General features: G+C 42.6%; 2 long non-coding RNA genes across 4 annotated transcripts in view; both read left to right on the top strand.

The window, feature by feature from the left end:
* The first annotated feature begins 132 nt into the window (after positions 1 to 132).
* Positions 133 to 3,384, top strand: LOC135406589 (uncharacterized). 2 transcript variants are annotated; one of them, XR_010426354.1, is made up of 3 exons: positions 133 to 180; positions 333 to 423; positions 2,838 to 3,384. It is a non-coding gene; the product is annotated as an uncharacterized LOC135406589 (long non-coding RNA). The 2 variants fall into 2 exon arrangements; XR_010426355.1 differs by having other exon boundaries at positions 2,950 to 3,380.
* Positions 3,385 to 16,479: 13,095 nt separating this feature from the next.
* LOC135407141 (uncharacterized) overlaps positions 16,480 to 20,325 on the top strand; it is an 84,618-nt gene continuing 80,772 nt past the window's right edge. The window contains exon 1 of one of the 2 annotated variants that reach the window (XR_010426721.1): positions 16,480 to 17,900. This is a non-coding gene — a long non-coding RNA (uncharacterized LOC135407141). The remainder of the gene's footprint in view (positions 17,901 to 20,325) is intronic. The other variant, XR_010426720.1, reaches the window with a different exon arrangement.

The raw sequence follows: 20,325 nt of genomic DNA, 5'->3' as shown, positions 1-20,325 counted from the left end.
TGTCCCGCGCCGGGGGCACTTCATCCTCCGCGGGCAGCGCAGCGGGACGAGGACCAGGAACGGGAACCGGGAACAGCAACCGACGGTCGGCGAGCGCCTCCCGCGCGCGTGCGCGAAGCAGTGCGCAGGCGCCCCAGCGGGGGTTGGGGCGAGGCCGGGAGCTGTAGAGGCGGGGCCGGGGTCGGTGGGGCGGGGCCGGGGTCGGTGGGGCGGGGCCGGGCCGGGGCTCCCTCCCCCCGGGGCGAGGTCGGGAAAGGGGGGATGGAAGTCCATACCTTTTTTTTTTTTTTTTTTTTTTTTGTTAACCCTGTTTATTTTGTATATGTGCAAAGACCTGCGCCAGGATCGAGCACCAGGAGAGGGTCTCCCTGCTGACGGCTCCAAATATCCAGTTGAAATTAATGGGAGAAATCGAGGTGGAAGGTTAGAAATGTCCATATTGTGAGCTATCTGCTTTCTATTAAGAGAAGTGTTGGCTCTGCTCTTCAGCTGCCTTGTGAAGACCCCTTAAAAGTTGAATGCACAGGTCCTGTCTCCTGTCCAAACCCCCACCGTTAACAAGTTGGACGCCCATGGAATAACGATAAGATGTCAATAATGTTTGTAGAGGGGGGAAAATAAATAAACAAACAAATAAATAAATTTAGGGGGTTGGGGGGCTTGGAGTTTAATTACGTGCCGTGTGCCTTGTGTCCGGGAGAAGGAGATGTTGGCAAACAGCACAAGGAAGAGGACTAGACTTCGAACGAAAGGCGGGGGTGGGCAGGTGGCCCAGGAGCCGAGTAGGGAGACCAAGTGATGTGGGAGAGCGCAGAGGGTGAGAATCAACAGACTGCATCAGGGACATGCAAAGAGCGGAAAAGAAAAAGGCTAGAGAGGCGCAGGGGAGAGCTTTCTAGGACCAAAACTGCGGGACACACAAAAACTAGAAGTGTGAGTTAAATGTATGCATTGCAAAGACCAGTGGATACAGGCATGGATCCTCAACACCTTTTAAGGGTGAGAATATGTGGCATACTGGGGCAGGTTGCTGCCCATCAGTGGCTCTCCTATGTCTCCTGGGGTTGACAGCACGAACAAGCCCTGTGTTGTTACAGTCCCTGGCCTGCCAATTCACTGAGCTGCCCCCACTAGGTGCCTCCTCAAGACCTGTTTCAAGCATCTGTCCGTGGTGGCATCCTCTTGGCCTCTGAGTGTTGGAGGCTGGAGGGATGGCAAGGCACCCCTGCCAGGCTATGCACCCCAGCAGGACCCTCGGCTCAAAGGAACCCTCTGGGAGCACACATGTTCTGCCACATCAGCAGTCCTTCCTCACCTGCACATGCATAAGCTTACCTAGGATGTGAACTTACATGTGTGTGTAATCTTGACATAATGAAACCCACTCTTGGCTTGTAGCCTGCTGGAGTGGTATTTGGTTTGGCCAAGAGGTATCTTGGTGTCAGCATGTGAACCCTATTATGTGTGAAACCATATAATATCTCCACTAATTGTGAAAATATATATTACTAGGCCCTGCCAGGGTCATTGTAAGGGCTATCAAATGTGCATGTTCATATAGTCTGGTTGAGCACCACTGCACACACTGATGGTACTGCACTGCTGCAAAGACAGGGAGCAGGTATCTAAAAAACAAAATTTTTAACAGAAGAAAAAGACGTGGTGAACCTGGTTAGGGTTGTTCGAAGGAATAGTGAAAATAAATGACTGTTAACTAGAGCAAAGTTTGTGTCTGTAGGAACAGCTAAAGGAGAGCAAAGCTAAAATCTCTGAAAGAATAGACCCAAACCCAGAGACTTTATAGTTGAAGGAGAAGCCATACGTAGGAGGATGTGAGGTTCTTGGATGGGTTTGAAAGGGCCCTTATTTAAACCCTGCAAAATGTGCAGAAAAAGACATAATATATAACCATCTATTGTTTCTTCTAGTTCTAAATGTGTTTTAAGCTGGGGTTTCTGTTTATTTGAATGTTGCATGCTCCTAAGGACTTGAAATGTGATATTGGTGTATCTAAAAGGTTAGAAGCTTGGGGGAAAGGCGTAGTTGGAGTGTTAGCAGTGGTCCTGGAGTATCTATGTTACTCCTCGATGAAAATGTGATGTGGTAAGGATGAGAACATAGGCCTAAGAAATGTCCTTATGAAACAGGAAACCTGATTGTTACTACAGCCTAGTGAGACCAAAGGAATCTCAGAAGGAAAAGACTCAGAGAAAATTGGGAGGATAAATTACTGCACTTTCTCCACTAAATGAGATCTTGGGGCAGTTTAAGCAAAAAAAGAACCCGTGCTACTTTCTAAATTATGTATTTTTCTTTGTTATTTCAGGATTACAGTTAACTATGGTAGATTAAGGGGGAAAAACCCAAAAGATTTCCTTCCCTGTGAAAGCAAAAGTACTTAAACTTGTGCTCAATGCAGACCTGCAGTTCTTTCAAGTTTTGTTTCTGCATTGAAGAAAGCAGTGTCTGTGGGTGCCACTGAGGGCAGGAACAGTTATCTGGAGCTGGCTCTGGACTTGGGTCTATGGGGAAGCACACTCAGTACAGTGGCTAATGTCCTGATGAGGGAGCTCTGGCAGAGCTGTGCTGCCATTGAACATTTATTTCAAGCTGTGCTTTCATGAGGAGTTTTGTTTAGAAAATACCTTAATAGCTTTGTGTTTATTGAGTAATGGTGACACAAATGTCTGTTCCAGGAAAAGCTCACTGGGATTAACTAAGTAATTGGAATGGCAGAAAATGTCTTTTCTTTCTGACTTGGCATGGGAGGACAGTGACTTTGCTGAGAATTTTCTTCCTTCTGATTCTAATGCAAGCTGTGATCTTTAATTTTTCAGCTAGCAAAGAACAACTAATTGAAGACAGGCACTACTGGGAAGTGTACAGATATCCATGGTTCACGGACTTTGGTTCAGTCATAATGCTAACCTGACATATGTCAATTTGCAGAAAATTTCCCAATTGGTGTCTGAGGAAGCGAGGAAAGGAGGCAACTGTCTATGAAATAACGTTGTGAGTTGGATTGCTGTGAATCTTCATCTCTTGTGCTGCTGCTGTTGTATATACACATCACTATGCAAACAAGTGAAATTACACTTGTTTGTGTAATTTCTTGATTATTTGTATTTCTCTTGATAGAAGAGAAAGCAAAAAAAAAAGGCCTCTGGTGTAACAATTTAGAGAAAATAAATGACAAGCAAGAAAACCATATTGTGTCTTAAAAGTGATATTTTCCTGTTATAAAGCTCCAATATTAATTATATAGCAGGCATGAGAAGGGAAAAAAGGGATGATGGAAAATCAGAAGTGCCTGAAAATCAGGGTCACTTGGGAGGCTTTTGTGATTTCCCGTAATGTGACATAAACCACCTATTGTGTTTTTGTTGGGAAATTTGTAGCTGAGGTCAATGTAGCAGGAAATAAAATTTGAGGGAACAGACACAGGGTTTCTGTGCTAGAATGAGAGTTGTGTTCCTTATTGAATCATTCAAGAGGATGGTGTCTGTTCAAATTTACATAAAACAAATGCTAAAATGTATGTTAGACTGTATTCTACCATATTTGCTGCTTCTTATCAGTTTAAATTTGCATTATCAGAAAGCTTGTAATTAGATATAAGCAGCTTTTTTTTACTTGAACTGATTGGCATGGGTCTCTGGCAGTGGTTTTCCCTCCTCTGCCTGCAATGCTGTGGCTCTGACGCTGTCTTCCCAGTGCAGTTCAGGCTCTGCCATGCTCAGCACAAATGGGGCTGCTGGTGGGGATCTGGCTGGCTCCAACACTGCTGGCTTGGAGGGCAGTCAGCCTCCTCCACATAACTCTGTGCTCAGGTGCATGGCCCTGCTCAGAGCTAGTCTGCAGTCTGACCTGGATTTTCCCTGTGAAAAGCAAGAGCCCCCAGAGATCAGTTTTCCCTTCCATGTTCCTCCCGTCAGGGTTTGGACCTTTGCTGGTGGTGATGTATGCAGAGAGCTGAGCATCTACCAGGATCATGTGTGGTTTGATAAATGTTCAGTGGAGGGAACCCATACAGCAAAGGCCAGCAAAGTGGTGTGGTTTCCTAAGGAGCTGAGTTGATGACTGGACCTCAATCATAGGCTGGTGATTTAGCTACAAGGTCAATTCCTCATTAATTTCAACTTATCTAATACTAAAGGTGAAATAAATACTTGAATTTTGTTAGATAATTTTTTGCAACGTTCTGGTCAGAATTAATTAGGTGCTATGAGTAGAGCAACTGAACCATTAGAAATGATTCACTGCCTTCCTTCCAAAACATGTAAATTAACACATGTTCTGTTTTGCTGATGGAGTGAATTCTGCTTTAGGGAAGTCATGAAGTATGGCTGGTGTAAGTACAGACAAATGCATGATGCTAACTTTCTGTCCAAAACCAGCAGCTTCAGTTAGCTCTTATTTTGAATTGTCTTCCCTCCCCTATGCCAGTCCTGAGTAATAGGGAACATGCGCTGCTGAAAAGCTCAAACCCACAAACCTCCTTCAATAGTGCTTTGCCTCAAATTTCCCCATTCCCCAGCATGACTGAAGGCAGCAATTATGGGGTCACAATCACATGAACATTAGCAATGAAACATTGTCTTCTTCAGTCTCCAGGATGATGCAAAGACATTAATGATCAGTCTACACCAGCTTACCTATGTTTTCTAGAAAGGGTAGAAAATGGAAGAGAGTTGGTGAATCCAAGGCAATAAATAATCCAAAGCTTGTGACTTGCTTCACTGCCCTCCTGCCTTCTCCCAGAAAGTAGCCAGGGACTTAAAAAATAAGCCATTGGGCATGTGATAAAAAAATAAAATAGAATAAAATATGCTATATTTTATAGGGCTATATATGGGCTGGTAGACTGTGCTCAATATATCTGGCTTTGTTCTGGTGTCAGCCATGTATGGTCCACGAGTAACTGCTTAGACATCAGGTTCCTGCCTGTGGAGGACTACCGATGTGTGGGCTTGAAATAGATGGTGGGCAAGCCCTGCCTTGGAGACAAGCCTGGATATTCATAACTCATAGTACAGGAATATTCAGAAAGCTCTCCATGCTGATGGAGATAAATGGAAGCTGTAGGAAAGTGATAGAAAGCAGGGCTCAGACTGCTCTCTGTCGGTGATATTCCTCTTCATGTTTTATTTCCACTTATTTTAAAATTAAGCCATAAATTGAAGGCAGAATTCACATTACACATTCATCTCCGCTTCTGCAGGCCCTAGAGGGACAGCTGGACTACTTTATCAGGATGGAGAGCAGAAGGTTTCTGACCATTGCTGAACTCTTGTGTCTATGTATATGTACTGCTGGAACAGGCAGGGTTTTTTTTTCTGTTGTTCTGGGATATATCATGTTTTTTTCCCCATACTGCTAACGGTTAACATCCTCAGGTCTTCTTTTGGCAAGATATATAATAGGACCTGGTCCCTGGAGACTTGTGCTTAGGATGCATTTTTGCCCATATTGAAACACAGGGCTGTATAAAAGACCTTTAAAAAATATTTTATTTTAAAAAGAAATCCTTATGACAGCAGGTAATGTGAGCAGAGTAGGGAAGAGAAATGGAAAAAATGGCACTGTGAACAAAGGAACATTTTTCTTCCCCAAACCATAGCTATTTATGATAAGTAGATTACCTGGAATAACTTTCTAATCACTGAATCATCACTTAAGCCTGAATGAAACTTTGCCTGCTACTGAGGCATTTAGAATGTCTTTATAATGTGTGGATTCTTTTTTGTCTGGTAGCTGTGTGAAACTTCTACTGAAAACTTCTTCCCAGTGGGATGCCAGTCTAGATCTCTCTCCTCCACCTGGCTACATACGTTCGCAAAAGTTTGGGAACTGAATGTCTGTAGGACCTCTGTTGTTCTGTCAGTAGTGAAGGCTGGCCAACAAGTCAAAATATCATAGGAGGAGGTGACAGGAAAGCCAATTAAGTTACCTGTAGGCAATGCTTAGGAGAGCAGAATAGTAGGAAAGCACACATCCAGCAACACTGAACCAAACTAGGAAATTAAACTGTGAAATAGTTAGACTGGCTTCTGGCACATGTAGCAAGGCTGTCTTGGGGTATGAGTTTGGTTCTTCGTTCTTGTCCCAGGGAACTCGTCAACATGATTGCTCACAGCTAATTTACTCTGTGAGATCTCATGGGTTGGTTCAATGGAGAGTAGTTGGCTGACTTAGGAAGGGAGCTGTTTGGAGTTGCTGGAGACCAAATGAGGTATCTTCTCATAGTGTTGTGGAAGGAAGGGAACCTGAGGGATAAGTCCTTGTTGAAGAAACAATGAAAATGGAAACCAACAGAAGAAATGCAGTGGGGGGTATCTCAAGGAAATGAATGGTTGAATTAAAATGGAGGGGCTCTGATGAGCTACTTCTTTTTCTTTTGTAATCTGATCCTGCCTACAGCTCTCAACTCATGTTTTTGTACTCTCCAGCTTGCTCCATCTGCTCCCACTTGCTGTTTGGCAAGACTGAGTGTTTTCATTTGCTGTGCTACAGAGCGCCAGGCTCTTTGGCATAGCTGGTGGCTGGGATCAAGACTTGCTTTGCATTCTGGCTTGGCGGGCTGTGCTTCCTCTCACTATAAATCCTCTTGGCTTTTACCACCCGGGTTTGTTCTTTCCTGACTGAGCATAGCCTCCCTTCACCCAGCTAATGATGCAGCATTACCCTCCCAGCAGCAAGAATTAGCCCTTGCAAGCAGCCCTGCTTCTCTCCCAAATGGACCTAGAGGAACCTATGGTGCAGAGGCTGCAAACGTGTCCTTTTTCTTACCTGACAAGTGACAATCCTCTAACAGAGCTTCCTTGCCTTTTGGGGGAGTCCAAAGCACTGCAGCTGTATTTCACACAACACTCTCTTTGTTTCAGGCAGTAAAAACCAGCAAGAAAAGGATATGGTCAGCAAGACAATTCCCCAGATAATTGTGGAAACATGTTTAATCTTATGTTTCTGTGAGGCCATTGTTTCTAGATGCCAGTAGTCAGAATATTTGTCATAACTGTTCTGAATTATCTCAGCATGCCATGATGTCAGGCAGGGCAAGAGTCTCCCTTTGGAGTGGCCTTTCTTTCAGTAAATGGATTTAGCAAAGCGAAGGAGAAAGGATTTTAGTCAAGATTATTGGAACAACCCACAATCAGTGAGCTCACCTGCAGTGGATGCTCCTGCATGAACAGTTGCTTTGTGTGCACTCAGAGAACAGCAGATGGTGGATGGCACTGTAGGACCACGGATAACGAAGAGCGAGATTTGACCCTGGCATCTGCAAGTGTGGGTCCCCTGAAACCAGAAGAGTGGCCTGTTGTGTCAAGTATGGATTTGGTAGTGAGTGTAGAGACAGTTGGGATGTGAATGAAGGAGATTACTAGAACTCAGGAAAAAGCACTGGGTTAAATTGTTAGTCCATACTGGAGGTGATCAAGCTGCTCTCTGTCTCCTGGTAAACAATTACTGAGAATATGAGCTGAGGGAAATGTCATGTCCAGTCCCTCTAGTGCAGCGTATTATGAAGGTTCATTTTTTGCTCATGTCTGGAGCAGCTGGAAGCACTTAAAATGTGCCATGACACAGAGAGCTTGAGTCTCATAACTGTTAAAACACATCCATGGGGTACGCTGGAGGGATGATGCTAGCTCTGCCTGTGCTTTGAGCTGGTTGAACACCAAGCAGCTCAGCCTAAGCATGCTGTGGTCAGAGGCTCAGCCAGAGTGAGTGCATGCTGCAAGTGTGTAGAAGGATCATTATTCAGCTCAGTATCAAGCCAAGGTGGCCACACACTTCCCAAGATGGCATGGCCCATGTCTTGCCAAGGAGGCAAAGCAGGCCTGTTCTTCCCTTTGATCTACCCTGTTAGATGTCTAATGTGTCTGGAACAAACTGGTATGGAACTGGCTTCAGCCTGGCCAGCTGCTGCAGATTCTGCCATGGAGGTGGGGACATTAGAGGAGTCATGCAGCCTCACTGGGGAGATATGTTGATGCTATAGACTCTGAAGATGCAGCTCTGGAGAAACCTGAAGCGGCAAAGGGGATTAAGAGAGTGTCAGGGCTCAGAGCAGCACGGATATCTGAACTGCCAGGATAGAGATATTTCAGCTCTGATGGCAGCCACATTGTTGGATGAGGATCTGAGCAAAACCCTGGGAATGTATCTGGAACGACTTATATGTGGTTCAGCTTCATATCCTCTGCAGCACAAAGACAGCAACATGCCTTCCCCTATATGTATTCTTGTCAGGAACTTTGGCGTTGTTACCAATTATAGCCAAGACCCATCCTTTTAACCCCTTTTCCCCACAAAAATTGCCATGCCAGAGATGTGCTGTGAGAGGGACTTCGAGATGCTCCACAAGGGAGAGGATAAGGAGTGAATCTGGGGGATGGAGCAGGTTTTGCTGCTGAAGGCATGGAAGAGCTTGCCCTATTCCACATTCTTTAGGGGTGCACCCATAAAGTGTAGCTCACAGAAGGGCATTGTTCTGTTGTTTTGACACTGTTAGTTGTTATCAGGTTTTATTAGTGCTCTTTGAGAAAGACAAGCAGCCTCGTACTGCAAGAAATCACATTTCTTTACTGTAAACGTGGAAATTCTTTGCTAAAAACACAGTATGGAAAAACAAAGTTTGATGAAAACTAGATCAAGGAATGGCTGAGCCAATACAGTTCATAGGAATATAAAAAATACTCAACTAAAGAAAGCTAGGAGCTTTCTAGGCTGTTATGCAGTGATTTGAAACGTTTTAATAGTAAGTGCAAGTACACTTTGTTTTTTCCCTGAGTTTTGCAAAATTCTAGCTAGCCTTTTTGTTCTCCTTTTCTGTATTTCCTTATGCTTCTTGGTTTTAGACGTTACCACCCAAGAAGCCATGTGTTATGAGAAAGGTTGGTGTCACTGTATTTCTGGCCAGGCTGAAATGAGGTATTTTCAGAATCTTTCCTGGAAGAGAAGGCATGTCATGTTTTCATTTTTCTAGATTGGGTAGTTTGGGACACTTGAAAACTATGCCTCAGACTACTGGTTGCTCTGCAAATAAAAGTGCAGGACTCTGTATGCTGGAATATTGCGTTACCTGTTTTGCTGAACCATACATTGCACATGTAACTATTTAACAGGGACTAAGTTCCCAGAGCCAGCTTCCCATTTATATGACAGCCTCTTTTCCTTTGTGGCAGTGCTGTGCCATACTTACACTGATTGACATAGAGCCACGTATGACATGTATTGACATACAGCCGCACCCACAGCTACACACAAATGTACACGTGCATTTATCCCTAAAATGAGTGTGCATTACATCTATATATAGATATATTCTTTACAAGTGAATCCAGACAGCAAGTATGAAACTTTTGCGTTACACATGGTGATCGCTGTGTTCTCCTCTTGACACCAGTGGAAGATCAGGCATGTGAAGAGCCGAGGTCCAGCCTCTGTTTGCGGTATGTGTACTGTTAATACAAACATCCTATTCTGAATGCTGATCATATGGAGATCAGTGGCAGTTCTGTCATTGATTCCAGAACAATGAGGAGTTGGCTCAAAATTTCAATTTACACCATCTTCCTAATAGTTTTGTCTATTAAATTTAAATTGCTGGTGACCATAAATAAACAGTGGGGGTAAAAAAATGTAGTAAAATAGTTTAATTTATTTCTGGGTCTGTGAAACATTTGCGCTAATCACGATTTTATGTCCTTAGTTTCATTTTAAAATAAACAAAAATACTGTGATGGAATATCTCCTAATTTCCTCTTAATAGAATTTCAATTGAAAAGCATTTTTCAATGGGAGAGCTGCCCATTTAAATTATGGATAGCAATATTGTTACGTTTTTAAGCTCTTCTCTTCTGGCTTGAGATCCTTGAGTCATAAGGCATTTATAGTTTCTTTAGCAATATATAACAACAACAGAATTGACACTTCCACAAACATTTATAAAGATGTTAAAAGCTTATTATATTTTAACAGAGAAGGCCAAAATCAACAGGTTGCAAAAGGGAGTCCCCATCATCTGCAGCCTTTCCCCAGCCCTAAAACCAAAGTCTCTCTATTCCCCGTGGTGGTGATTCACCCAGTCAGTTCACAACCAGACAAGCAGAGGATTATTTGAAATCAGAGTCCCAGGAGAGCCATGACCCTGGGGTCAGGGACAGGACAGGAACATCCCCATGACCCTGACTGCATGTCAGACCTGCAGGAACCACAGTCCAAGTCCCATCTAACTTAGACCAGAGGGGAGAGAAAACTAGGAGATGAGGAGATGACATCTCTCCAGTGTACTGATACTCCAATATAGCCTGGGCTGTGCAGTTGGATCCTTGGAAAGGATAACTGTGTGACCTGACATGGCACTGGGACATGTACATATTTGAAATCTTTGGTTTAGGTGTATATACTTCATCTTTCTCTCCTTGGAATCATTGATATACATACATGTATATGTATGTATATGTATCTGTATCCATTTCCATACATGTATATATGAGCCATGTGCTCAGTAAGAGGTAGGAATTTCTTGCTGCTGATAGAGCTGTGGGGCTATCTGGTGGACAAAGAGTTGGGAAGGGCAGGTAGTGGGCACAGGTGTAGGGCTTGGCAGGGTTATGCCAAGCCACTGGCACAATAAAATCCAGGTGTGAGGTCCTGGCCCCCCTGAGGTAAATAGAAAAATTGCACACATGGTCTAGAGCCAATATATGTGATAACGTATATTAAAAAGGAACGGAATAGAAGAGAGAAATCCTGGTAATCAGTGACCATGGAAAAGAAAACAGGAAGAGTACATGATGTCTTAATGAGGCTTTAGTTTAGCGATGCATTTTGTTCTCTTAGGGAGTGATGCAATATAACAGTGATTCCTCAATTCCAAATTTATCTGCTTTACTGGTTTTGTGTCACTGCCATAATTTTATCGATTTTTTCTTTTAACAGTGATACCATAAGAGGCCTCTAAAGCTAAAACATATAGTGAGTAAAATTTTCTACATTTATTTCATTTTGCAAGTCAGCCTCCTGTATTTAAATGTGGTGTTCCAAGGTGTACTTTGAGGTTTGTTGTAGCTTTATAAATGGCCCTTATGTGGGAATGGGAAAGGAAGAACTCTGTCCTTGAGGTTCATTTTTGATGTTCCTCTGATTTGAGATTATTATGACAGCAGGTTGCATTGGTCATGTTGGATATGCAGTAAATGACCTCAACTGTTTGGAAGCCATTAATCAGCAAGTCATCAACAAGATAAAACTTAGTGTCTCTTTTTGTGCCTTTAAACATGAAGGATAGTGCCTGATTGTTCCCGAGCCAATATAATCAGAAAAAAAAATGCTGATGATTTCTTTATGAGTTAGTGCAGTTTTGTTTTCCTGGTACCACATTTTCCTGGTGAGCATGTGAAGTGCTGTGGGCTGATATCAGAGGATGTTTTGCTGGCTGCTCACTCATTGCCAAGGAAATTTGGAGACTGGAATTTCTTGATTTTGTGGATGTGAGCAAGTAGTTTTTTGGGAGAGCTTGCCTGGGGCCTTGAACTGAAGGCAAGTGCACGAGTGGCTTTGCTCAGAACACTGGTTTTTAAGCATGAAGAAACACAAAACCCCGAACATAGTGTGTGGTTTGCAAAAGCCTTCAGGCATTATCATATCTCTTGCTCTGAAGAGATGCAGGGGGCTAGGGAACCATGTTTTATTGTGGGAGATAGGACCTGAGCGATTGGCATGAAGCTGTGTCAGGGGAGCTTTAGGCTGAATATTTTAGGAAAAGGTACTTCGCCCAGAGGGTGGTTAGACATTGGAACAGGCTCCCCAGGGAAGTGGGGAGAGGCAAGCCCTGCTAGAGTTCAAGAAGCATTTGGAAAACACTGTTAGGCATGTGATCTCACTCTTGGGGGGTGTCCTGTGTGGGGCTGGAGTTGGACTTGATGACCTTTGTGGGTCCCTTCCAAATCAGGATATTCTATGATTCTATGATCCTAAAATATGATTTAAAACTCTGTTTTTTGGTGTTGCTGGTCCAGAGCACTGACTGCATCAGTGATTCCCTTCATTATGGCTCCAAGCTCAGTTCAGTTTTCCTGCCATCTATATTTGTATTTTACCTTTAGCAGAGTTAAATGTTAAAATAAGCATGGACTTTTGCAATGTTTCTCCTGCTTATGCAAATGCTTTAGTTAGAACAGCAGTTCTGTCCAATTAAAGAGGGATAGTATTGGGAAAACTTGATTTGAGCAGTCTTGAAATGTGGTACCCAAGCCTGTAACATGACTCAGTGACATACACTCACCCCCGATACATTTTTAAAACACTTAGAAGTCAAAATCTCAGCCAATGCACCTTTGTGCAGCTCTTTCTTGTGTTCCAGTATTTATTCCATAAATATCTACTCAGCCATGCCGAAATCTGAAAAGGTCCTCTCAATCCCCCCTGAAATCTTTAGATTTCGTTCAGTATTTACAGTGTAGATATAAGCCTCAAATCCTGGCTTGCCTGTGTTCACAACACAACCTTTGGGGGATCCAGATTCGTTGGGTAACTGATAATTTCTACAACAGAGGGAATGAAGATAATTTGTCCTTTGTTTCCAGCAGGAGTATACCAAGAAATACACTGCCTTTTGCTTTCTAAGTACCTGTGTCTCACTTTCTTTATGGAGTTAAATTATTTGCAGTGAATAAGATGTATAATCCACTTTATCAACTATTGGTTCATGCATTGCAAATGAGTTAGCAATTCGTGGAGAAGGGTCTGTTGAACAGTTATGTGTGTGCATACACTGTATAACAGGATGAGTCATGGTTTACAAGGGTTACCACAGTGGGTAGGCATTCTCTACTCCTAGTAAAGCTGGGTCTCAAATAATAATATGGAGATACAACACTACATCCATACTTCTGTGTTGGACACTTCTGAAACAAAGAACACAGCAGCACTAGAGTGAGTGCAGTAATAAATGTACTGTTTTGCATTATACATACTAAAACACTGACATATTGTACTCCTATCCACCCATGTTTATGTTTGGTGATAAAGAGTGAGAGGGACAATTAGGTTTTCTGCTGGTAATTGCAGACAATAGCTGGTAATTCAGGTAAGTTGCAGTTTTGCTATTGCGCTCTGTGACTGACAAAATTCTACTGTAAATGAGTGAATCACATATATCTGTCAGTGCAATCATTAAAACAATAAACAGTATTATTGGGTTGCCCTGTAGGATGGTAAATCTACTTCCTTTACTGACTGACATGGGAGCTCAAGATCAGTAGAAGACAGGAAAGTTAAATCTTGGTCTTGCAAACACTTGTGCTCAGCTTTAAGGTTGTTTACCTCTGTTGCTGTTAATGGCACTCCTCAAGGGCTTAGAGATGAGTTGATTTTAAAAGCTTGCAGGTCTGTAGGCTAATAACATCCTAGTATTGGACTGTAGGAGAAGAAGAAAAAAAACAGTATCCCAAAATGTGCAGTATTAATTCAAAAAATGTATTTAAGTTTAATTATTTATAACATTTCAGAGCATATTAGTAATTGCTGTGTAATGTAATCATAATGGTAATGAAGTCTGAGTAATTCAAGATCTAATTACATCATCTTGCTATTAAGTTGTGCTTAGAAGTAGAAGAGAAAGCACCAGTGTAGGTTCAAACAACAAAATATGATTCAGCAAAAGATGCCAGTTGCACTAGATTTCTAAAACTTTCAGGAATATTGAGTAGTAAATATCTCTGCTTGTCTTAATAGATGGGATTATTTAGGTTAAATATGTAACTTGGAGGCTTGGTTTACTCGCACTATATGTGGTAAGAGAAGCAGAATGTCCTGCAATTTGTATTTATTGTATACAGAACCCCCACAAAACCCTCCCAAACCTGCTCTCCATCCCTTTATTCATGAAAGAGGCTTTTCTACCTTGCAGGGACCAGGTTGGAACAACAGGAACGAGACCTGGCATGTACACGGTGTGGTGGGATTGCTTATCACAACCGTTGAGCCTAGTGCTGGAACCAGCTGTGGTTTGGCAGGCATGCTGACGGTGAGTCCAAAGGGTGTATCTTGACTGGCCTGGGTGATGAGCACCATGAAGAAAAGATCTCTGTCACAGCAAGCAAAGGCCAAACTCCCAAGGAGACATCAGTCTTCCTACCAAAGTACAGTGGTGAAAAAGGCTCTTATGGCTGGTGGGCAGCTGTGTCTGCGATAGCTTCCTCTGCTTGTCTTGTATTGCCTACTTTGTGGTACTGTACTTTACCTCCTCCCTAGTGCTGTCATGGAGAGATCACCAACATGTAACCCTTATAAATGGATCGATAGACCAAAAGGATGATCATTTGGAAGATAAGACCTCCCTAGCTCTTTGCCAATTATTTTATGATAGTTCTGATTAATGATTCCATTTTAGCCATTTCAGTGCTCAACAGTCTTCATTTGTTAGTGTTGATTATGGAAGTCCATGCCTTGCCTGAGTCTGAGTTATTCTGACCAACAAATGTGAATTAAAATCAATAGAAATGTCATTAGCATCCTGATACCAGGAAAGATAAAATGAACAATTCTCATGTGTTTGGTTTATTAAAATTTGCTAAAGTGTGAAATATGTATGACAAGTAATGATGTTTTAATCTTTTGCCAAGGTAACAATTGAAAGCTGATTGATTCCATTCAGTAATTATAAAATCAAAATGATGGAAGATTGTAATCAAGAAGGATTCTGTCTCATACTTCGTCATGCCTCCATGCAAGATAAAATTCTTATCTGTAACATCTCTTTTATCTGAAAAGAAATCAAACTCCAATTTGCCCAGTTTAAATGTCATGGCAAGCTGTATAATAAACTCCTTTTCTTTTTTAAATTCTGATGAGAATATAAAAGCACTCACCAAAGCTGTCATCTTTTCCAGGAGAATGCTGTGGCAGACAGTATCAAAGGCTTTACTGAAGTCCAGGTAGACTACATCCACAGCCTTTCCCTCATCTACCAGGTTGGTCATGTGGTCATAAATGGAAATCAGGTTGGTCAGGCAGTCTTTCACAAACCCATGCTGGCTGGACCTGTTCCCTTGGTTGTCCTGCATGTGCCATGTGATACCACTCCAGATGGTCTGTTCCATAACCTTCCTTGGCACCACGGTCAGGTCAACAGGCCTATACTTCCCCAGATCCTCCTTCTGACCCTCCCTGTGGATGAGTGTCACATTGGCCATCCTCCAGCTATCTGGGACCTCCCTGGTTAACCAGGAGAGTGGCTTGGCAAGCTCTTCTGCAAGCTCTCTCAGTACCCTTAGATGAATCCCATCTGGTGCCATAGGCTTGTGAGTGTCTCAGTGACTCAGTGGATCACTAACTACCTCCTCCTGGATTTCAGGTCTGTTCTGCTCCCCATCCCTGCCTACCAGCTCAAGGGACTAGTTGTCCTGAGGATATTTGGTCTTTTCGTTAGAGACTGAGGCAAAGAAGGCATGAAGTACCTCAGCCTTTTCCTCATCCTTGGTGACAATGTTCCCCTCATGTCCAATAAAGGATGAAGATTTTCTTCTGACTTACTTTTGTTATTAATGTACTTATAAAAGAAACTTCTATTATCTTTCACAGCAGTAGCTAGATTGAGTTCTGCCTCTGAGCTTTCACCTTACTAATTTTCTCTCTATATGACCTAACAACTTCCTTGTACCCTTCCTGATTTACCTGCCCTTTCTTCCAAAGGTCTCTTTTTCTCTCTTTTTTCTCCCTAAGTTCTTACAAAAGCTCCCTGTTCAACCAGACTAGTCTTCTTCTCTGATGCCTTTTCTTCTGGTACAAAGGGATGACCTGCTCTTGTGTCTTTAAGATTTCCTTCTTAAAGTGTGTCCTTCCTGGGCCCCTTTGTTATTAACGACTGTTTACAAGGGGACTCTCTGAACCAGTGTCCTGAACAGGTCAAAGTCCGTCCTCTGGAATTCCAAGATAGATGATTTGTTAACCCCCTTCCTTACTTCACCAAGAACTGAAAACTCCGTAATTTCATGATCACTGTGCCCAAGGTGTCCTCTGACCATCACATATGCCACTGGGCCTTCTTTGTTTGTAAACTGCAGGTCTAGTAGGGCACTTCCTGTAGTAGGCTCACTTACCATCTGTGTCAGGAAGTTATCTTTCCCATGCTCCAGGAACTTCCTGGACTGCCTCTTCCCTGCTATGTAGAGTTTCCTGTTGGACATCTGGCAAGTTAAAGTCTCCCACAAGAACAAGAGCTAGCAATCATGAAACATCAGTCAGCCACTCATAGAATACTCCATCTGCCTCCTCATCCTGGTTGGGTGGCCTATAACAGATGCCCACCAGGAGGTCTGCCTTGCCAGCCTTCACTCTGATTCTTACTCATAGGCACTCAACCTTATCATCACTGTCCTGGAGCTCTATACAGTTCAAAACACTCCCTAATGCACAGAGCCATCCCACCACCTCTCCTTCCTTTCCCATTCCTCCCGAAGAGCTTGTAACCATCACTGCAGCACTCCACTCATGAGAGTCATCCCAGCATGTTTCCGTGATGGCAACTACGTCATAGCTTTTCTGCAGCACAATGGCTTCCTCCTGTTTGTTACCTATGCTACGTGCATTGGTGTAAATGCACTTCACCTGGGCTATTGATTTCACCCCCAACACTGGCATGGCTAGACTCATCTCTGCTAAGCATGGTCTTATCACCTTCCCACTTCAGATCTAGTTTAAAGCCCTCTCAATCGGCCCTGCCAACTCAGAGGCTGGAATCTTTTCCCCCACTTTTAGACAGACGAGCCCCATCTGTCTTCAGCAGGCTTCATGCCGTATAAACCACCCAATGATCAAAAAAGCCAAAATTCCACCGATGGCACCAGTCTTTGAGCCACATATTGATCATGTGGGTTCTCCTGTCCTTTCGGCATTCTTCCCCGAATTGAGGAAAGCAACGCATGTGCTCCTGTCCTTACAACCAGTCATCTCAGTGCCCCAAAGTCCTTTTTGATTTCCCTAGAACTTCTCCCTTCAGCGTTGTCACTGCCAACCTGGACAACAGCAGTGAATAATAATCAGAGTGCTGAATCAATTCAGGGAGCTTTCTAGTAAAATCTTCTACTCAGGCCCCATGGAGGCATCGGACTTCTTTGTGGGATGGGTCCAGTTGGCACACAGGCACCTCAGTTCCCCTCAGAATGGAGTCACCTACAAAAAATCCTTTTATATGCCCAAGGGGGACATACCATTTAAAATTGAGTATTTCTTTGATTTCCTAATGACATAGCTGAAGAAAAGTCTGGCCCTGTGCTCCTTGGAGGAAGGAAATGTTAAATTATTTTCAACTGCAGCTTCTCACTGCAACATTTTGTTTGATGCAGGTTAATGGCTAACTGCTAAGAAAGAGGACTTCTCTGTTTCAGTAGTCTAATGGGATTTTTGGCAACCTGCTTGTTAGAAGGATTGTTTTCTTTAATAATATTGCTGTAGGAATGCATCTTTAAGTATCCCACTGTATTATTTTGACACAACCTTTATACCTTTCAAGGTTATAGTTTCTGGAATTCTTTTTCTCCTGATAAAAAGCAACGTTGCTGGGTATGCTTTTTCTATCAAACCTTGATGGATGATCAGGAAAAAAAGCTGATATGTTCAATGGCTTGATAATTTCAGGGTCAAAACAGATTTTACTTGTTGATCTTTCACTTCCTGATGCATCTTTTTGACCAAGCAGCTGGTGTATAAGATCTAGCTGGCAGCACACAGAACACATTAGAAAAACAAAGAGAATGTGAGATTAAACTGAAAAGAGACAAGAATAGCATTTCCTCACTGTTCTGCATGAAGACAGAAGGTGCTCCGAGAGGATACAAACTCAGTTTTCATATTGGAACTATGGCCTCTTCCCCCCATCAGATTATTCAAAGGTAAATTTGCTTTTTACTCTCTCACAAAGACCATTTCCCCCTCTGTTATACTTATTTATTAGTAACATTATTTGTAAAATGCTAACTTCATTGGCTGCACTGTTATGATGTTATCTCCATGTGCTTCTGTGAGAATGTAACAATGTTATGAAGAAAAATGATGTAAAAATGATGTGAGTACATAAAATGAGATTGACAAAATGTAATAAATCACTGCTGGGCTGAAGTACAGAGCTGCATGTGTAATGAAATACTTCAGCATTACATCATCATTTATATAACATCTGGCAGAGTCTTGTATTTCAGTGCTGCTTTGAATCAGGATCATTTTTTCTCTCTGACGAAAGAGAAAAGCAACCCTTTAGGTTTTGTACATAGAAAACTGAAAAGAAAATAAAGGAAAAAAACAACCCTTAAAATACCTGTGAGAGTTTCCCTTGAAAATTTCTGTCATGCCCAACTTATTGCAAATAATATAATGACTGAGATGCATACAAAAGAGAACATTTCAGAGGATTTTTTTTCAATTTTATAAGAGAAACCTGTCTTTAATGTGAAGGAGATTTTTTGAATTTGCATGGGTAATTTCCCAAATAAGAGGTTTTTCTAATTTACATCATTATGCATACCCTGGTACTAGACTTACAGAAAAAAAAAAAAAAGGTGTGAATTTTATTTACTTGAGTGTTTTCAACAGGGGTTATGTTTTTTCAAAGGAGAATTGAATTATCTTTAGTGTGGACTTCTGGTTCTGTCTCACGCAGACAGGTGGGTGCTACTTCAGTATGGACTCCTCCATCCCAGGCTGCCAGAGTGAATCTCCCTGCCTGGTTCACCTGGGGTGCCAGGCAGGGCAACGTGATATGCCATTGGAGTGAGGATTAGTTGAAATGTGTTTAATTGGCTGTTTCAGTAAATGAAGTCAGAAATGTGAGTGTCTGCTGCAAGTCTCTGGATGACACACTGAATTCAGTAGAAGTCTTGCTATTAATTCCTAGCAGACTTGGCCCTTGCCTTGCACCTCTGGTCTCCGAAGCCCCACCAGGAGGTTCTGCTGCTGTGACAGTGGTGCTGTGCAGGGTGCTGCAGGTATGCAGACTGGCAGCCCTCCTGGCTGCTGTAACGCTCTCCTTCCCCAGCTTTTGGTGGATGGCAGCTGCCCAAAATGCAGGACTGGGGCACTGGCAAGAACTTGATGTATCTAAAGATAGGCTTTTTGGTTTCTTATTTTCAGTACTACACTGTTCAAGGAGGAAATAGGACAGGTTGTCAAAGAGAAATCACTGTTTATTTGGTTTCTTTTCAGTTAATTACTGTATGTACCAGGGTGAATTTATGCTGATACTTTTGGTGTGTGTTTGGCCCCGGCCACCTGCAGTAGTTTATATTCTCCCTGCCAAGTTCACTGATAAAACAGTGAATTTGTCCTTGAAGGGAGAACTTCTGTATAAACTGTTTTAATTGGTGTTCTGTGATTGGCTAATTGTCCTCCAAGGTCACTTGAAGGAGAAAGTGATGAGGAGGGGAGGAAGGCTCGACCCCCGACTCAATTAGAAAAGACCCCCAAAGCATACTGCGCGTGCGTGAGGGGATTTCTGAAGTTCTCATGCATGCACAGAAGAGATGCACTTACATAACCGGGAGGTGGGACTGAGGGCCTCGGGCTGGGCGGTGCTGGCCACACCTGGGAGGTTGTGGTCACTCAGTTAATTGTATAAAAGTAGATAGTGCTTTCTTGGAAGGCAGCTAACTTCACACCAAGGACAACATTACCTTTTGGCAAGGACACCTGTCAGTTTGTGAACTTACTGACTCTCCAAGGATGCAGCTTCTGCTATGGGTAATTATAGGCATGCTAGGTCGGTAAGATAACTTTATCGGCATCAGCTGGGAACTGGGGAGGTTGTGCTGGGGGCTTATTTCTCTCCTTCTTCCTCCTTTTTGTGTTTGTTTGTTTTGTTGTCCACCTCTTGGTAATAAATATTGGTTTTTGTTAAGCTTTTAACGGTGTCATGGTTTCAAGTTTCAGTATGTTTGAACCTCTTCCCTAATACACTGTATTTGCTTTTCTCCCAGGGATTTTTATATGGTATATTTATCCAGCAGTATAGGTCAGGTTGATACATGGAGCTAGTTGTTATAGCTATTTTACTTCTCCTCTGTATTTTCCCAAGGTTGGTATAGAATGGTAGATCTTGATACACTATCGAGTAAAATATGATATCTGAATTTGTTTTTTCATAGTGGAATTGGTAAGGGGGAGGGGACCAGTTCCAATACAGCAGTTACTAGAAACCTGATGAGGGGTAGGTGTCTGGAGTGCTTTTCTTTCTTTCTGAGCAATTGTTAGCGTTACTGAAAATATTGTTTCCATCATTTTTTAAACCAACAGTGACTTCTATTGATTTGGAGGAGAGAGATGCCG

This window comes from Pseudopipra pipra, chromosome Z (genome assembly GCF_036250125.1).
Source record: "Pseudopipra pipra isolate bDixPip1 chromosome Z, bDixPip1.hap1, whole genome shotgun sequence".
Lineage (NCBI taxonomy): Eukaryota > Metazoa > Chordata > Aves > Passeriformes > Pipridae > Pseudopipra > Pseudopipra pipra.
This window is presented reverse-complemented; position numbering and strand designations above follow the sequence as displayed.